This window comes from Vulpes vulpes, chromosome 4 (genome assembly GCF_048418805.1).
Source record: "Vulpes vulpes isolate BD-2025 chromosome 4, VulVul3, whole genome shotgun sequence".
Classification (NCBI taxonomy): Eukaryota; Metazoa; Chordata; class Mammalia; order Carnivora; family Canidae; genus Vulpes; species Vulpes vulpes.
In genome coordinates, this window is record NC_132783.1 from 75,409,153 (window position 1) to 75,429,732 (window position 20,580).

Genomic DNA, 20,580 nt, shown 5'->3' on the forward strand with positions numbered 1-20,580 from the left:
GTGACCAAATCTAAATATTCAGTGATTAAGAGGTCATAGTGATATGATCACTTCTTTATTCCTTTCAAGTAAAGTGTTAGCACATATTCTAATGGCTCCAGAGTTCAGGACAAATATATTTAATCTGTGTGAGCTATAATGTTGCCTCAACAAATCTCAGAGCAAGAGAGAAGCTGTGATATTTTGTCAGTTATTAACAAATGCCAAAATGGAAAGTGATGATCACTTCTAATAAAAGAATTAAGTGTGCAATTTATATCAAGGCAGATCCAATTAATATCTAATCCTTAAATGTACATAATTGGATTTACATATTCACATATTTGCAATTAGAAGTTGGTATTTAAAGGGCATGCTTCCCCTTTCCCATTTTCTTTGTCACCAAAAGCTAGTGGGGCTTTTTGTTGTTTCAGAATTACAGAATCAAGGTAAATATCTTTGCCTGATAACCTCTAATCATGGGGAAAAAAAGGTTTTAATACAGACCCTTTAGAGACACAGAAATATTCACGGTTGATTTAAATGGTATTCAGCCCTGACATTCACAATTTATGTTTCACAATGCTCATTTATAATTGCAACCGGTTTCCTTTTAATTTATACATCGGAAATACTTAAGCATAAAGGTTAAGTTCTTCCTTCTAAATCTCAGGAATGAACAAGATTCTTCCTTTATAGTACTTGATGATGAAGAGTGCTTCAATCCTTCTGACACACCAGGATACCACTACATAAATTGCAGGTACCTGGATATCATTTAGTTTAGTGAAGTGGCACTTTACCTGAGAGGCTGGGTAGAGCCTGACTACCAGTCTATTCAAAGTATAGGTGACATGCCTTGTCAGATATCTCAGAAATAGGTCGGGCAACTCTGCAGTAATGTCAGGTTAATAAGCCCATGATGAAGGATGTAGACTGGTACTGCACACTCCCACTCTTGGAATAAATGTGATTATGATTACACTGTAAGCTACTAGGTCTGCAAGAATTCTTGGATAAATCTCATGCTATGGAGCCACCCTAATCTTTAAGTAAGAAAGACTTACTTGGGAATTAAAACATACATGTTATAAGAACCAATATTTAAAAAGGATTAATAATACTCTGTCCTGGAGACCACAAGGAAATGTCAATGAGTTCTTATATTGCTTATAGCATATAAATGGCATTGGGAAATTGTATCAAAAGCCTTAAACATATGCTTTTTCTTTGACATAGAAAATTCCACTTAGAGGAAATGATCAGAAAGAAGCAATTATATATATGTAAAGACAATTATATTATGATACTCAGAACAAGTGAACTGTCCAAAATTCCGGAGAGTGGGGACTTATTAGATATATTATGTGAAATTTAAATGATAGAGTTCAATGTAGTAACGGAAACTGATGATGTATTGATATGGGATCAGATTTATAAAATAATTTTTAGTGAACACAGTTTAAATAGCTTGTAAAACTGTGTGATAATCCAAAGCTTAGCAGTGGTTATCTCTGGGAGGTGGGCATTTTTCCATTTATTTTCTATTTTTCTTTATAAACAAGCATTAGCAAAGGTGAGCTATGGAATGGACATGCTATTACATTACTGCAAACCTTAAGTAATGTAAGAAGGCTATATCATTTTCTACAAAAGTTTCTGAAAAACTGAGCTACAAATTACCAGTGAACTCTGGTTCACCAATCTCCTTTGCCAAGAATAATTCCTCGTGTATAGTAAACATGCATGTTTTAATGAACAGAAAGTTTTCTCTGCAATTCTTTACTGCTTGTTCTGAATGGAACTTTAATTTTGACAAGGTTGTATTATTTTGCCACTTTGTTAACAATTACTGATGGATGTGATTATCAGGTTGGCCATTTTAGTTTTAAAAATCCTTTTAGACGTTTCCTTTAGGTTATATGATAGGGCATTACATCAATGACTACAATGAAATGAATAATTCAGTTTCAAATGGTCAATTTATATAAATGAGTCTGTTGGGTTCTTGTTTTCCTGATAATACATTTTCATATGAATTGCTTTTTTATCAACTGACAAAAATGTTAATAGTGTTGGTATCCATACATTACAGCCTCACTTATTTTACTTAGATGTTGTAAGATCTATTTAGTTATACCCTTTAGAAGAAATTGGTATTTGTTCTGAATATGTTAACACAAAACATTTGAGTTCTAACTTGCTCTTATGCCATCCCTGTGAGTCCTTGAATTCTCCCTCACTTTTGCATAGAAAAGGGAGCCAGAGTTTTATTTAAAAGGATCAAGTTGGGGATCCCTGGGTGGCGCAGTGGTTTAGCGCCTGCCTTTGGCCCAGGGTGCGATCCTGGAGACCCGGGATCGAATCCCACATCGGGCTCCCGGTGCATGGAGCCTGCTTCTCCCTCTGCCTATGTCTCTGCCTCTCTCTCTCTCTGTATGACTATCATAAATAAATAAATTTAAAAAATTAAAAAAAAAAGGATCAAGTTGTTTTGTAGTTGGAATACAGGAGATCTTTTCACTGTTTTGGCTTGGGAAACATTTTGTTCTTTTAGGGAACTAAGGTGGTATTTCTCCTGGTACCTTTCCCAGCCTAAAAATATGCCACTTAACATAAAACTGCAATTCATCTGAGTAATGGTGACCATCATTTTGGTTATGCTGATTTTCTTTTTTGCTAAAATGAGACATGATGCTAGTTGAATCTAACTTGTGAAGCTTAGTACTTCACTAATGCTGCAATGTAAGGTACTATCCGGGCTTGATCATTCTTACTGCCCCTTCTATTAAGTTCTGTATAAACCACAAAAGAATGACTAATCTCTATCCTTAAACAAGTTACCAAAATAAAAGGCTAAAGAAAGCCTAGGAAGAAGATAAGACATATTTTATTTATTTAGAACATATGCCCTACCAATGTGCAAGAATGGACTTGAGGAAGTTTATGATACAAATGCAGGCATGAGGTTTACATAGAGTGGTAAAAAATTACCAAGAGCAAAAGCAGAAGCCATAAGGAAGAAAAGGGGAGAGGGACAAAGTCTGAGATGATTCCCCAAACTAGACATATTTGTCCAGACCTTTCACTTAAACGCAGAGAAGGAAGTATGATAGGTCACAGTTTACTGTCTATTAAAGGGAAGGATTGCACATTTCCAAGAAAGGGAATTTTCCTGAAGCTAAAATCTAGGAAAAATGTAGAGTGTGCAGATCCATACTTAAAAGGTCTTGAATAATGTAAGTGACTCAATTCAAATGCCAGCTTTTCCATGAAGTCTTCTCTGATTTCTCTCTCCTTCCCTTCCAGTTACACTTGTTTTGTCTTTCCACCTCTGTTCTTCTCTAACACTTTATCTGTGGCACTCTTAAAGCATTTAAAACATTTTGCTTTTATTATAGTTATTTATGATTATATTTTGTCATCCCTATTAGGCTGTGATTTATCCTCTTATACCCTACAATGCCTTTGTTCATAAAAGTAATTAACATTCGTTGAGTGCTTTAACCATGTGGCAGGTGCAGGCAGGATTTTATGTACTTTACTTCATTTTATACCCACAATATCCATCTTTTATTCTATGCATTTTAGAGTGTTTATTTTTTCCACTTTTATTGAGATATAACTGACATAAAATATTGTATAAGTTTAAGTTGTACATTGTAATGATTTGATTTATGTATTGGGAAATGATTACCACAACAAGTTTAGTTAACATCCATCACCTCATTAGGTTTACAGTTGTTTTTCTTATAATGAGAACTTCTATGATCTACTCCCTTAGCAACTCTCATATATACAGTACAGTATTGGTTTTTTTTTTTTGGTATAGTATTGTTAACTATAGTCACTATGCTGTACATTATATTCCTAGAATTTGTTTTATAAGTAAAGTTTGTGCTTTTTGATCACTGTCACAAATTTTTCCTACTCCCCACCCCATGCCAATGGCACCACCAGTCTGCTCTCTCTTTCTCTAAGGTCAGTTTTTTTTTGTTTTGTTTTGTTTTAGATACCGTATGTAAGTGAGATCATATAGTAGTTGTATTTCTCTGACTTATTTTACTTAGTATAATGCTCTCAAGGTCCAACCATGTTGTTGGAAATGGCAGGATATCCTTCTTTTTAAAAGTTGAATAATATTCCATTACATATATATAATATACAAAATATTCCACACATGTATGTGTGTGTGTGTGCATAAAATATTTTCTTTATTTATTTATCCACTGATAAACAAGATTGTTTCCATGGCTCGGTTATTGTGTACAATGCTACAATGAACATGGGGGTACAGGTATTTCTTTGAAATAGTTTCCTTTGCATATACCCAGGAATGGAATTACTGAATCACATGCTGGTTCTATTTTTATTTTTTTAAGGAACCTTCATGCTGTTTTCCATAGTGGCTGTAATGATGTACGTTGCTGCCAACGGTATGTAAGAGTTCTCTTTTCTCTGCAGCTTCTCCAACACTTGTTACTTCTTGTCTTTTGGTAATAGCCAGTTGAGGAGCTATCTCATTGTGGTTTTGACTTGCATTTTCCTGATACCTCTCTGAGTCCACACTCCCCGCTATACCATTATCATCCTTTTTTTTTTTTTTTTTTTTTTTAACCAATAAGTAAATTATAATTTGAAGAGACAGGTAATAATATTCCTCAAATCTCACATGTGGTAACTGGTGAACTAGAGCCCATGTCTGATTGGTTACAGAGGGATTTAAGTATTTTTGTCAGTTCTAGGCAGTGTTTTCACTGTTTTTTTTTTTTTTTTTTAAACAGAACCAGTGGAAGCATTCTATATGTGGATTAAAAAATTATGTTTTTTACTCCCAACCCTAATTTGTAGGACTTGGGGGAAGGGGTTTGGTTGAAGTAGTTTAGATCAAGTGGTTTGGATGAAGAAGTCATGGTGAAGTAGATACCTATCCTGTTTTGACTTCAGATACTCTGGTTTGGGGACTCTAGTCCGAACTCTAGTTAGGAAGCCTTGGAATGCAGATATCAGGATCACGTTCTTATATCAACCAGATACACTGCCTTATGTTGCAGTAACAAATGACCTTGAAATCTTAATGGTGACAACAGCAAAGATTTACTTTGTGCTTACACGGAATGTCCATCATACGTTAGCTATGATTCCACTTGATGGTGTTATCACTCCCCTACTCAAACGCTGACACAACAGATTCTATTTGGGTCATTGACAACTTGTGACGAAAGGAAACGAGACATGGTGGACATGAACTGGCTCTAAAAGTTCTTGGAATAAGAATGCATTGACATGAGTTATTTCTGCCCACATTTCACTGCATGAAGAAATTCAACACTTGCGCTCCTGAGTTCACTAGGGCAATGATGCACAAATCCCCTGCAAGAAGAGGTAACACAAGTTCTATGACTAAAACTAATGTCAATAGAGCAAGATGTATAATCTTCCCATGAGGGAGGAAGACCCCACTGACAGAAGCAAATCTTTTTTTATGGTAATACAGTCTTATGATATACAATCTACATACTTTTCCATTGACTGGCCAGAGTAACCCTAGATAGTCTACCCAAAACCCTGGTATAAATAGTGGAAAAACATGGCCATCGTGATTGGGGGAGGATGGGGACTGAAATAAAGTCATAATATCAGTTTCACTAATGAGGTTGATATTTCTTTCCATGTTCTCCACAAACCTTCCCAAACTTCCACAGAGTCTATCAGATCTAGGCTCAAACCCTCACTTTACCACATACTTACCTGTGAGAATTTGGGGACATCTCTGAGCCTATTTTCTCAGATTATCATAACTATGCTCAATGACTAGCATTGATTAATATATTTTTTTTCCTACTGTCTAATTGCCACATCTCTTATTATAATTTAGCTCATTTCGTTGTGTTCAGTACTCAGTGTGTATCATTTTGATAGCTTTTAGAGAGTGTTTTTTGTCACACTGCCTCCAACCCCCCCTCCAGCTTCCCAAGTTCTTTAAACTATGGTTCTTTAAAGTAGGCTCTTTACCCTAACAGATCCCAGACTCTAATTTGTTATACTCACTTACATCTAGATTCTTTATTCTTTCAACATGTAGCCCAAAGGAAAGTATATAACATGTCCAGAAAGATAAAAGGGATATTAAAAATGGTGGGGGAAATTGTTTCCTTGGACTGAGACTGGTGAGTATTTACATCAGATTTTGTTAACTGTATTGTGTTGCTGAATTGTTATTTTTTTGATGTTCCAGTTAACCGAAAGTGGGAGGGAGGGAGGACAAGTGAACAGAGCAGTCAAGAGCCAGGATTTACCTTTTAATTAACAATCTCCTCAGGACTGGAGGTCCCTGGGTTGAGGCCTACCATTTGTTCAGTGGGGAAATCAATCTGTCTTTTTGTTCCTTTTTCAAGAAGTATCAAAGGCTATTGCCCTAACAACCTAGGGATTTGCCTGTCTTGCTTGGGTGAAGACTCCTCTTTGTATGTCACCTGTTTGTTCTATAGAATGAAATAGAGTCAAATACCAACTTTTCAGTGGGATGGATGTTAGATACAGACAATTCTGCTTTGATGAAAACAACCTAATTCTAAAGGACAAGAAATGTTATATCTTAGTGCTCAGGGGTTTAGAGATAGGTTGCAATAAACATTTGCTTTTCTTGCTGTACATTACTGTGTTTATTGGGCAGATGGAAAAATAATGCACCCTGAGGCAGATCATTCTTTCTGTTGGCTGGATAAATGAATGATATTGTGATCTTTGGCTCATGTTGACATTCTGGGTCACTAGGCCTCCAATTTAAAGTAGAGCAAAGAGCTGTGAGTTGGAGTGGGGGAAAAATTTCAAAAATTTTGCAGACCAGTGAGCTAGGGAAATTGGGCAAAACATTAAATCTAAGTGGAGAAGAACAAAGAGGAATTTTCTTGTATCTGACTGAGCATATGCAAAATGATGTTTAGTATTTGTCATTGATATGGATCATGCGTCAGGGGAGTGGGAGTGAGAGGTTCCTGCTGGGGAGGCAGAAACAGTTGATAGCTTTGGTTTGTGAATTTTCTTTGGACTGGCTTTTGGGAAGATACAGAGCTTGGCAAATTTTACTGTCTACATGACAGACATTAAAATAACCTTCTCAAAAAGGCCCTAGGAATGAGACATTCCTTATCTTTATAGAAGGATTTCAAATGTTTGAGGTCTCTCAATAGTTAAACAAAGTAGTCACTGGGCTTCCTGGGCAGACCTTTGACAACAGGTTGCTTACTAGACTGCAAAATGTGAATGCAAATAGGCCTATTTAGTCTATTTGAGTTGATTAGTTTGATTGGTTTAACTAGAATTTCCAAACTCAGCTGAAATTGGAAGCTTTTTAAAAATGTAGTTACCCAGGCTTCATCTGGAGCCCATGGAATCAGAAATTCTGAGGCAGGTGAATTGCAATCTGTAAGTAAATGTTTCCTGAATGATTTTGACATAGTCTCTCCACAGAAAGTTTTGGACCCGCTGGATTACAGCCTGTGGCTAATGAAATTTGCTCCTCTTACAGATCATTTGATTGTTGAACAGACAAGCAACAAGCAAACTAACATATTAAAACCTAGTAAAATGGTTCCCTATGTGTGAACTAATGCCAGTCGTTACTAAAAGGGGAAACTCTAAAAGAGCAAATAGGTATATTTTGATCTGTGATTAATTTTAACTGTTGATAGAAAAATGACTATCTCTGAGCAGGACATTTTGGTTTATTTAGCTTAAAATATTTATTGTCTGCAATTTTCCAGGCCCTGTGCTAGTTTCCATGGAATAAAAATGTAATCTTCGATTTCTCTTTCTGTAGCGTTTATAATTTATTGCTATTTTGAAAAGGCCTGATTACTCTTTTGGATATTATGGACGTCCTGAGGTAAAGGGGTCAAGATCTATTCTCTTCAGATGTAATAGGGCAAGAGGCCTTATTTGGTTGGGTCGAAGGAAGGGGATCAAAACCATATTTACTAACATACATATGGTAGATAATGCTGATACTCAAAGCCATGACTTCCTTTGGTCTGCCTCTCCCTCTAGAGCGTGGAAAAGCTGAAACTGATATCTCTTGTTGCTGGATGTGGCCATGTGGCCCAGTTCTGGTCAATAAGAGAGGTTTTCTGAAGGTTTCTGAAGAAAGGATTTCTCTTCTAGATCAGAAATTGCTCTGAACTGCCTTTGCTTCCTGACTTTGTTACTTAGAGTTGGTGTGACCACCTTGCTGTCATTGGGAATTAGGATGAGTCTCAGAATTGTCAATCCAGAGAACTGACACTGTTAAACTTATGAAATCAGGGCTAAAAATCATTCATTTTCTCTGTGAGAAAAATGAATTTTATATTGTTTAAGCCAGTATTTGTTGGTTATTTAGTTACTTGTAATCAAGAAAATTCCTAACACACACAGTATAATGAAGGGCATGTTTCTGAACATTAGCTTTATTTTAACCTTCAAGGTTTTGGAAAAAAACGTCCTTAGCTCCTTTTTCTGGTTTGATTTGGAACAAGATGGCAAGTAGTGAACTTTGTTGTTTTTGCCTGCTTAATTTCCATTTTTCCTTTTTCGTAGTGATATTATCCTGATTTCCTCTGGGGAGATGTCCCTTTCTCAACCTCAGACCTTAGAGTTTATAGGTACTGACTCTGTCCCTGACAAAAGGATTGGTTATGAATCTTAAGATTGGCAAATCAGAGTTTTACATCCCTGTGATATTGTGACTGGTTAAGGGATCGAACTAAGAAATAGAGAAAGATCAGATTCTGATGGCAGTAGTAAAGTCCTGTAATTGGGAAATGCCTGAAACCTGGCTTAAATCCAGAGATTAGTATATGAGAAAATATATTATTTTTCGCATGAATAGTTTGAGGTACATTTCTGATACCAGCAACTAAAAGAGGGCTGACTTGTACAACTGTGTCACCATAACAGCAACATTTTCATCACCAATGGCATCTTGGCTGGAATATCCTGACAGAAACTAGATGGCCACAAATCAGGAATTTTAGAAAGATAATTCTAGTTCTCAGTAGGAAGTTAAAGTAAATTACTGTTAAGGTCTCTTTCCATTCTCAAATTATATGATACTATAAACCTCCTGTGTCTGTAGGGAGATCATGGCAGTGGGAGGAGCATGGTGCCTTAAGGGATGGTGAACAATTTGCTTAGTACCTGCTTGATGAATGCTGGATGAATCAAAGGGATTGTGGGGATTTGGGCATCATGGAAATAATATAAGATCATTAGCCTAGAGACATAGATTATGATTCCATTTTCAGAACTGGGTCCCATTTCAAGCCCTGGCTAGTTAGATTGATCTGAACAAGTCTTTAACCCTTCAATGACTCAGTAAATTTTTTTGTAAAATGAGATTTTGGTTTCATGTTTGAAAGGAAACCTTGGGAGAAGACAAATGTAGTAGTCGGGAAATTATGTTTATTGAGAATATACTATGGGTCGAGCATTGTGCTAGATGTTTGATCTTTGTTTAGTTGTTACAACAGAGGGAAGAACATTTTATCATTCCATTTTTTTCAGGTGAAGTAAAGGAAACTTAGGTAGGTTGATTAAATTTACCAGAAATTATACATCCAATGGATGGGTGAGCTGAACTTTAAGAATGTTTCTGAGTTATTCAAAAGCATAAAAATCTTTTTATGTCAACAGCAGAAGCAGAAGCAACATATAGAGGACTTCACACAAACCATAAGGTTGAGTTCATATTTACTATATGAGATGAGTTCAAACTTCTTATTTTATGGACATGCTTAAGCCTGAACAATGAATGGGTGACAAATCTGGTACTAGACCTCATGTTTCGAGACTTCCATACATTCTTCTAGTGATATCTGCCCCACCTGTCTCATTGTAATTATTATTTGAAATCAAACAATGGCTAGGAAGTGATTTGAAGGGTGTAATGTGCTCTACAATATCAGTTGGATCCTTGAGCTTGAAAGCTCTCAGGTCTCTTTCTGTTTTTCTCTCCACCATTACTCTTTGCTTCTCTGTGGGCTCTTTCTTTCTTTCTTTCAGTCTGGTTATCTCAGTGACACCGGAACTATAGCAGCAAGTAAATAGTGGGCTCATATCTTCTCAGTTTCCCACACAAAAGAATGGGCTTAACTGAATTTAGAGGCTTATATGTCTCACATGACAAGGACTACAGATGTAGGCAACTGCTAGAGTTGACTCAGTAGCCCTGAGATGCCTAAGAAAGCATTTCAATGATTCATACCTAAATTTGTTTAAGCCAGTGATAATTTTTTCTTATTTGGAGCTGAAATGATGTTGACTCAAGATGACCAGCTGAAAGATTACAGAAATTGGTCCAGGAGTGGGCACTTCAGACAGGTTAGGCAGAGTCCTCCAAGGACTTCTGAAAGTGGGCTGATAAGAAATATTTCTCCATCTCACATATTGGCTGCATTGAGCTGTAAGGGATGCAGTTTTCCAGGCTCTAGATTAGAAGATGTCATAGACATTACCACCATCTACTATTATCCAGTTCTCCTGTACTTCCAGGAACACTTTCTTATCCCATGAAATTAAATGTGGGCCTGTGGATAGTTTTCCCAACATGGCATATATAGCATGTGTCATTTTTAGGCCAAAACATTCAAGAGCCACTGTGAGTCTCTATGCTCCCTTCTACATCCCAACAAGCCTCGAACCAGAGCTAGCATGTTACTCTGGGGTTTTCACAAGACCAAAGCAGCTTGTATCATCAAGCCCTAGTGTTGTGAACAGCTGCCCTGGATAGTTGCCCTGGACAGTTTTCTGGCCCTGTAGTGTATTTGTGTAGGTGGTAAATAAAGCTTTTTAATTTAAATCATGGAAATTTGGGGTTATTTGTTACGACAGCATAACTTATCATCATAACTAATACATAAAGCAAGAGAAAGGAAAAAAGGTTTGGAAATAGGTAATATGTGAGTGAACTTACAGTATCTGTTAAAGGTGTGCCATTAAGTTAATTAATCCATGTATTAAAGTGAGGAGGGAGACATCTCTGGGTGGCTCAGCGGTTTAGCCTGCCTTCGGCCCAGGGTGTGATTCTGGGGTCCTGAGATGGAATCCCGCATCGGGGTCCCCGCATGGAGCCTGCTTCTCCTTCTGCCTGTGTCTCTGCATCTCTCTTTCATGAATAAATAAATAAAATAAATAAAATAAAATAAAATAAAATAAAATAAAATAAAATAAGTGAGGAGGGGGTGAAGAAATACACAGCAGAGACAGGACAACCATGACATTCCTCTGAGCCTAGCTACCATATATTTGAATATACTACAGTTGACCCTTGAACCATATGGGGGTTAAAGACACCAACCCCCACTCCTACCCCGTGCAGTTAAAAACCCACATATAACTTTTGACTTCTCTAAAACTTAACTACTAATAGCTTACTGTTGACTAGAAGGCTTACGGATAACATAAAGTTGATTAACACATATTTTGTATGCTATATGTATTATTTACTATATTCTTACAATATAGTAAGCTATAGAAAAGGGAATGTCATTAAGAAAATCAAATAGAAGAGAAAATACATTTATGGTACTGTACAATATTTACTGGAGAAAATCCACCATGCAGTTCAAACCTGTGTTGTTCAAGGGTCAACTGTACAATTGTCAAAGGAATTTTCCTTTATATTCATCCAGAAAATTCATCTAATCACTTTCTAGGTACTGAGGACATCACTGTCAATAAGGTACATATAGTCCTTGCTCTCATAGATTTTCTCTCAGGGAACTCAGCTATTGAATAATTAATTGCAAGTGTATTAAGTGTCTCAAAAAGTGCTGTTGGAACCTATAACAGATAGATTGACAGGGAATGCTTTCTGGAAGGAAATGATATTTAAACTGAAATCCTATGGGTGAGAATTATTAGCTAGTCTCATATGTAGGAATGAGAGAATTCTGTGGGCAAATAAAATAGTAAAGGCTCAGCCACAAGGTGAAAAATGTTATGTTATATTCAGCAACCAAGGAAAGATCTGTAGGAATAGAATATAGAAAACATAGGGAAAAGAAGGATACTTACTGGCCAGTTTAGTGTTTGATTAATTGGGGTATATTTTTCACTTTTACTCATTTATTGGGCTTATTACTCTTACATCTTGTGTTCATTTCCCCCTTTTCCCTCATATGTCTGGAAGAATCTGTGTGCATGTAATTTTTCTTATCTTACTTCCTAGAATGTATTTGGCCCTAGATTGCTCACCTGTTTCCTCCCTGTAACTCTTGTTCCATTCTCTTCTCCCTCTTTTGTTCTCTTTATAGCTAGCATGATACTCTGTCCAGGTCTTTGAATTACACCCCCTTTGGTGAATCCATCTAAAGATTCATACTCCTTTTAGAGAAATTCCAATCCACTGAGGTTTTACTCAGGGGGCCCTCTGAGCCTGCTGGGAATAGCACTTACTACTTGTACTCTGGGCTGTCCCTCTGTGTCTTGTTGGCTAGGTCCCTTAATCCATCCAACTTCGCTCTGTTGAAATCCAATAGTCCTGGGTAGCTGTATTCTTTGAACCCTTTTCTCACAATGCCAAATTCAATAACATCACTTGGCAGAGCCAAACCGCCTCTGAGCTTGTTTGGGTTTCTTTCATTTCATAGCACATATTGCTTCTGTTTGTTTGATTTCTTGTGGAGAATTTAATACTGGCTGTAATCTGAATTTTGTAAAGAAAATTGACTGAATTCAAATTACTTGTATATAACAAATACCATCACCCTGCTAAATTGCTATTTATACCAATAAATATAAACTCAGATGCCTTTGGTTAGGCTCAGTGCAATAATTTTAGAACCCTCACATAATGCATAAACTAGAAAACTTAAATTGAAAACTGAAACTGTAAGGTGGGTGAGACAAACTTTAATAAGCAACCACTCAGACTCCCTCCATTTTCTAAGTAAGAAAATGGTCAATAATATATTACTCACATCTTCTACACAACATTTCATCAATTGACTTGGCTAGCTGATTGACACATAATGGGCTTGCTTGAAGAGAAGCTGTGGCACCCAACCCAATTGATCATAGTTTTTATTTCACCAGGGGGTAGAGAGAGTTTGATATCAGTTCAGAATAAAAAGCCAGGCCCCCAAATCTATACTTTCAGAATAAAGGTACCACTTGGGAAATAGCACATAAAGGAGTCCTGGTCAACTTCTGTGTCTTGTCATAAGTGATCTTAAGATGTAGGACCTATTTTCAGCTTGGCATTACCTCAATCATCTGATAATGTTAAAATTATCAGAGAAGGTAAAAGAGAAATTTTCCTCTACTACAACACTTCTAATACCTAATATGTGGGTTTTCCACCCTAAGAAAATTTCTAAATGTATCCTGCAACTTGTAAACTTGTATGTATGTATGTATGTATGTATGTATGTATGTATGCATGTATTTATGTATTTATGCAATTTATTTTAGTAGGGACTTCATAAATTTGAGAGAGGGAAAGAAAATGGAAAAAAGAGGAAGAATGTAAATATATTTATTGAATATCACCATGGGTCAGAAACTGTGCTAGGTCTTTATATATGTCCTTCTACATGTGTCTTTTCACATCATCATCATCATAGCTCTTACAGAGGCATTTATCATTATTGCTGATTGAGAAAACTGAGACTTTGAGAATTGAATAAGTCCATGCAGCTAGTAAATGGGACACTTAAAACAATCTAAATTTAAAGTTCTGTTTGAACTGCATTATATTGACACACTAAAGATAAGGCTAATGGGAAATTGTCATTAAGACCTTTTCTTTTTTGTTTTTTTTTTTTTTATGCTCTAAATGCTTGTAAAGAAAAAAGTTCAAATAAACACTTAACGTTACAACACAAGGAACCAGAAAAAGAGGAAGCCTTGCTAAAATTTAGTAGAGGAAGGAATTAACAAAGAAAAATCATAAATAAGTAAAATAGAGACCAGAATAAACAATAACATAACATTGAAAGTAATGACCAGTTTTTCCAAAAAAATAAACAAAATTACAATGCTTTAACTATATTAACTGAGGGAAAAAAAGAGAGAAGACTCAAAAACCAAAATGAGAAATGGAAGAGAAAACAATACAACAGATAACCACAGAAATACATAGCATGATAACAGATGACTGTAGACGATTATATACTAACAAATCAGATAACTTAGAAAACTCCCCAGATAATTCCTTGAAATGAACAAGTTACCATGATTGAATCATAAATCTTGAATCCAAGGAATAAAAAAAATCTTCTTAGACCAATAACAAGAATGAAAGTTGAATTAGGAATAAAAGATAATCTCCCAACCCAGGAAAGCCCAAGACCACATGGTTTCTTTGGTGAATTCTACCAAAAATTTAAAAAAATAATTAATAGAAATCTTTATCAAAATCTTACAAATAATGGAATAAAGGAAATACATTTAAAAATCATTCCAGGAGGCCAAGTAGTACCTTGATGCCAAAGCAGGAGAAAAACAACACAAGAACAAAAAGGTCTAGTTTGTTTGATATAAGTATTGCTACTCTTGAGTTTTTAAAAATTCTATTTGCATGATAAATGTTTCTCTACTCCCTCACTTTCAATATGCAGATGTCTTTAGGTCTAAAATGAATCTCCTATGGGCTGCATATGGATGGGTCATATTTTTTTTTAATCCATTCTGACTCATGACTTTTGATTAGAGTGTTTAGCCCATTTACATTTAAAGTAATTATTGATAGATATGTGTTTATTCAATTGTATTCTTGTTTTGTCATTGTTTCTGGAGATTTTCTCTGATCATTTCTTGTCTTTGTCACTTTTTGGTTTCTCTTTTGCACTTGAAGAGTCCCCTTTAATGTTTTTTCAGGGCTGGTTTAGTGGTCACAGACTCCTTTAATTTTTGTTTGTCTGGGAAACTCTGAATGGTTTAGTCTGAACGATAGCCTTGCTGGATAGAGTATTCTTGGCTGCAGAATTTTTCCCATTCAGCACCTTGAATATATCATGCCACTCCCTTCTGGCTTGCCAAATTTCAAGCTGAGAAATCTCCAGCTTGCCTTATGGGTTTTCTTTTGTAACTTAAGGACTTCTTTGGTTTTTCCACTTTTAAGATTTTTTTCTTTATTGCCATATTTTGCAAATTTAATTACAATATCTTAGTATTGGCTTGCTTTTGTTGATTTCGGTGGGAGTTATCTATTTCTTCTGGATCTGGATGTCTTTCTTTCTCAGGCAAGGATAGTTTTCTGCTATTATTTCTTGAAATAAATTTTCTACACTCTTTTCTCTCTTCTTCTTCTGGGACCCCTATAATACAAATGTTATTACATGTGATGGAGTCACTGAGTTCCCTAAGTCTATTATCCTGTTGCATATTCTTTTTTCTCTCTTTTTGTTCAGTTTTCATTATTTTCCATTATTTTGTTTTCTATGTCACATATTCATTCCTCTGCTTTTTCCAGCCTGCTGTTCATCACAGCAACTCTGTTTCCAATCTCATTTATTGCATTCTTAATCTCTGATGGATTCTTTTAAAACTCTTTTATCTCTGTTTTAAGGGTCTCTCTGATATCTTCTATTCTTTTCTCAAGTCCATTGAATATCCTTATGATTGTTGTTTTAAATTCTCCAATAGGCATGTTCCTTATATTTGTTTCACTTAGATCTCTGCCTGTGTCCTTATCTTGTTCTTTCATTTGGAAAAAATTCCTCTGCCTTGGTATTCTGTCTAAGTCTCTGCCTTCTTCTCTGTATTAGAAAAGCCAGTTATATCTTCTGCTTCTGAAAGTAATGGCCTTATGAAGAAGAGGTCATGTAATGCCCAGGGCCTAGCACTGTAGCCACCAACTGGGTGTCCTACAATTTATTGAATTGTAATTAAATTGTAATTGTCCTACAATTTATTTAATTCATTTCTGACACTAATTCCTTGGAGTTAGTGTTAGACTGCATAAGTTAAGGGCTTAGCAGGATAAGGCTTCCCCCTACTTCACATACGGATTGCAAGTAGAGGGTTCCCAAGTTTCTTACACTTTTTTCTGACTTGACTACAAATTGGGAGTTTCAATGTTCCCCTCATCAGTTTCAATAATTTGTTGCAATGGCTTACAGAACTCAAACAGTTATATTTAACAGTTTATTATAAAAGATAGTATAAAGGATACAAATGAATAGCCAGATAATGGGGTATATAAGGTGAGGTCCAGAATTGTCCTGAGCACAGGGACTTTTGTCTACATAGAGTTGGAATGCATCATCTTCCAGTTATATGGATGCAGTCACCAATCCAGAAGCTCCCTGAACCCCACAGTTTAGGGTTTTTTATGGAGGTTTCATTACATAGCCATGATTGATTATTAACTCAATCTCCCCTCTTTCCTCCCTGGAGGATGAGTGGGGGTGGGGCTGAAATTTCTAAGCTTCTAATATGACAGTCTTTCTGGTGACTAGCCTCCATCTTGAGGTATCCAGGAGCCCACCAAGAGTCACTTCATTAAAACAAAAGATGCTCCTATCATCCAGGAAATTTCAAGGGATTTAGGAGCTCTGTGTCAGGAATCATGGGCAAAGACCAGTAAATTTTATTGTGTCACAGAAGCACATTTTGAATTTTTCTTTATTTGGTCTAACTACCTAACAAAGTTTTCACTTTGTTTAGTCAAAGACTCCTGCCTCCCCCCCCCCCCCCCCCATCTTCTTATTCTGATACTATGGTATTCAAATGCATTTTTATTTAACTTCCAATGCCCTTCCCATCTCCTATTTTTTTAAAAATTTATTTATTCATGAGAGACACAAAGAATGGCAGAGACACAGGCAGAGGGAGAAGCAGGCTCCATGCAGGGAGCCTGATGTGGGACTCGATCCTGGGACTCCAGGATCACGCCCTGAGCTTAAGGCAGAAGCTCAACCACTGAGCCACCCAGGCATCCCCCATCTCCTATTTTTTAAATGAAGCCACCTATATTCCAGAGAGTTATGTTCTGGCTAGAGCAGGTTTAAGGTCCAGGAGCCTCCTTATCTAATACGCTCACCTTTATATTCTTGCAGTAGTTCTTGAAGGACTCCATGGAACCCTTAACGTCCAGTGAAGCACGCTGGTTTTGAAGAAGAGTACTAATGATTCAGGTATCTGTTGATGAGGGAAGCTTTCTTTCCTACAGTTTAGGTAGATTACTTATTCCCCCCCTCCCCCCCGGCTAGAGTCTAAAAATGTGTCTGGAACCCTCTGGACATCGTGCATCGTGTTCTGGTGATGTTACCACATTAGTTGGATCCTAATTTTATATTGCTCTTCAAGGGCTTGTCAAATTCTCCTGAAAGTGTTTACCAGAAGGAGCCAATAGCTTAGTAACTAAAGGCTTTAGTAACTAACACCTGACATATTGAAAACCAAAGGAAACTCAGGTAGGAAATGTCAAGGTATTGATTGAATCTCGAAATGTGTGTGTATGGTTTATGTCTAAATTTTAAAAATAAAGTGAAGGAAATGAAAGCAAAAAAATCTCCAAAAAAATTAAAAAACTTTCCCCTGTATTATTTAGGGTCATTTTTATCTTTGTATTAAAGAATTGAAAATACTACCAAATTTCTCAATGTCTAAGATGTGAAATGGATTGTTTTGTATCATAACCTGACTCCTTACCACTTAAAAAAAACTTCATTGTATATCATTGGTACAAACCATAACCCATATTGGGAGGGGAATACTGTATTAAAAGTGTGAGGGAATAATACAAGACCAAAGGTTTTATTTCTCTCTTGCTTTTTTCCTCCTCTCAAAATATAAGGAGAGCAGTTTGGAGATGATATTAGGTGAGTAAGCTTTTCTTTTGAGACCTAAGATACCCCTGGTATTTGTTATCTTACTGTACCAGAAACCTGACATCCTGGTAACAAAGATCTTTTGATTTTATAACTTCATTAACTTAACACCTAATGAAGTAGATTAGTGTGTTTGGCAACTATTGTGTTTTGTTAAGCACTAAACACAGAAGCGTCAAAATCTTGTTTAGCTTTATAAGTAATGGAATAGCCATTCTTTTTCCCAGGCTGCAAACCTGTGATTATCTTCTAGACATTCCATCTCAGAAAATATTTTAGTATGGTAACTTTTTATTTTTCTAACTTTATTTTATCAAGCTGAACTGATTTTCAGCAGTCTCAGAAGGCTAATCAACTTTTTTTGCATGAATGAACTTAATCTTCTTACATTTTAAGCTTATTCCATTTTTGGGAGAAACTGTTTCCTATCTATCTCACATTTGAACCTGTATGAAAGATGCAACCTTGCTGCACAAAAAGTTTTTTCTCAAAGTGAGTGTATTTTGTGAATTAAGTGAATTCATCTGAAGCAATAAAAACAAATTCGTATTTTTAAAATTTTACTCATTTTAAAAATTTACCCAATAGTATTTATTGAACACCTATTTTTATCTTTATTTTTATTTTTTTTTTAAAGTTCTACAACCAATGTGTGGTTCAAACTCATGACCCTGATATCAAGGGTTGCATTTTCTACCAACTGGGCCAGCCAGGCACCCTTTGAAAATCTATTTATTGAAAGCCTGGTCACATGCTAAGTACAATACAACATTAAGACAAAAGTTTTTTAAGCCAACATAGTTTACCAAGTTTTCCTTTCCAACTATGCACATTTGTGTTGGGGTTAGCATAGAAGAGTGTTTACATGGAAGACTTGATTAAGTAGCTTAATTATTAAGATTAATCTCAGCTTATTACAAGACATAGAATGGGTTTCCCACTGTTTAAAAGAGAATCAGTTAATGTACCTGACTTCTAATGGCAGGGGATGAAATAACCTGGCTACAGAGCTGATATTTGACTGGCTTGTCCTTGTATAGTTATGTAGATTGTTCACAGGTATCTAATTTGATTGGTGAATTCCCCTGACATATTGAATGTTATATATTTTGAAAAGTATCCCCGACTGTGTATCATTTTTTTCTTTTATTGGGAGAGGTATAATATTTATTTGAAATGCTGTTGGTCCACTGTTGATAGAAGGAAATTCTATTTTATTTCAGGAAATTTCCTTTTAATGGCAACTTTGAAGAATTTAGGGCAGCATAATTTTTGAATATCCAGAAGAAATATACAATATTGCATTGGGAGAAGATAAGCTGGAAAACTTCTTCTTGAATTATTTTCTTGGTTAGACCAGGTTGGCTTATTCTGCTCCGTCAGTAAAACCTCTCTTTTCACCAGTTCTCCATACTCCTTTCTAGTGGGAAGGAACCACTTGAAAAGAAGAAAATTTCCCTCTCTGGGCATCAGTTTCTTCATCTACTAAATGGGTGTGAATGTTACAGATATGGATTTTATAGACTGCAACTCAGGCCTATATAGACTATAATTTCATTTTCCTATTTAAAAAAGTTTACTTTCCTTTTCAAGACCTATTACCACATGGCTGAGAAAATTTAATCGTGCCTCTAATCCTGCCCTTTTTCTGTCATTTTAAGCTTATAAATAATAAATTTGGAGTTTTAGCTTTCTGCCTCCTCTCCCCAGAGTTATTGGTGGGGCATTGCCTATGTGTGCTTAGGCATTAGGAGGAGTATAGGGAGAGTATAACTGCTAGCCTTGATGAGGTGTTGGCTAATCCTGCCTGTCCTTTGTCACTGGTGTCCAGACAACTCTAAATCAGATTTACATGGCACTGGCCTGTCTCTTGTCTGACTCTCAGTCTACTCTGGCATCTGTGCCCACTTCCTTTTCATTTTGGCCAAGAGGTCTCTTTGGTTCCACTCACTCTTTTGGCCCCTTCTGTGGACACAGAGAGGTCTTGTCAAGCTACTGTTCGTGGTTGAATTTAAGCTTGAGCTTTTTCCTCCAAATTTCATTATGGAAAATTTCTAACAAACAAAAAAATTAAAAGGATTTCATACTGAACACTCATGTACTTACCACTCAGATTCTGTAGTTAACGTTTCACTCTACTTAATTTGTCAAATATCTCTCCATTTCTCCATTCTTCTGTGATGGACAGAATATTGGGCTACCTGAAGATGTCTATGTCCTAAATCCTGGAACTGTGAAGATATTACTTTATATGGCAAAAGGAACTTTACTAATGTGATTTTTGTTAAGGACCCTGAGATGAGGAGATTATCTTGTATTATCCAGTTGGGTTCACTATAATCATAAGGATCCTTAAAGGAGTCAGGGAAGACAATGTGACAGTGGATGCAGGGTCAGATGCTGCTGGCTTTGAAGATGATGGAAGGAGTCATAAGCCGAGGAATGTGGGCAGCATGTAGAAGTTGGAAAAGACAAGGGAGTGGATTCTACTCTGGAGCCTCCAAAAGGAGCACAGCTCTGCCCATACCTTGATTTTATCCCAGTGAAATTCATTTCAAATTTCTGATCCCAAGTAAGAGAATAAATGAGTAGTTTTATTTTATTTTATTTTAAAAAATATTTTATTTATTTATTCATGAGAGACACACAGAGAGAGGCAGACACATAGGCAGAGGGAGAAGCAGGCTCCCTGTGGGGAGTCCAATGTAGGACTCGGTCTCAGAACCCTGAGATCATGCCCTGAGCCACAGGCAGATGCTCAACCACTGGGCCACCCAGTCATCCT

The 20,580-nt window shown here is 36.3% G+C and overlaps 1 long non-coding RNA gene across 1 annotated transcript in view; it reads left to right on the forward strand.

Annotated features, from left to right (window-relative positions):
- LOC112931078 (uncharacterized) overlaps window positions 1–20,580 on the forward strand; it is a 460,348-nt gene that overhangs the window by 195,364 nt on the left and 244,404 nt on the right. Inside the window, exon 2 of the long non-coding RNA XR_003237259.2 lies at window positions 4,362–4,415. This is a non-coding gene — a long non-coding RNA (uncharacterized lncRNA). The remainder of the gene's footprint in view (window positions 1–4,361; window positions 4,416–20,580) is intronic.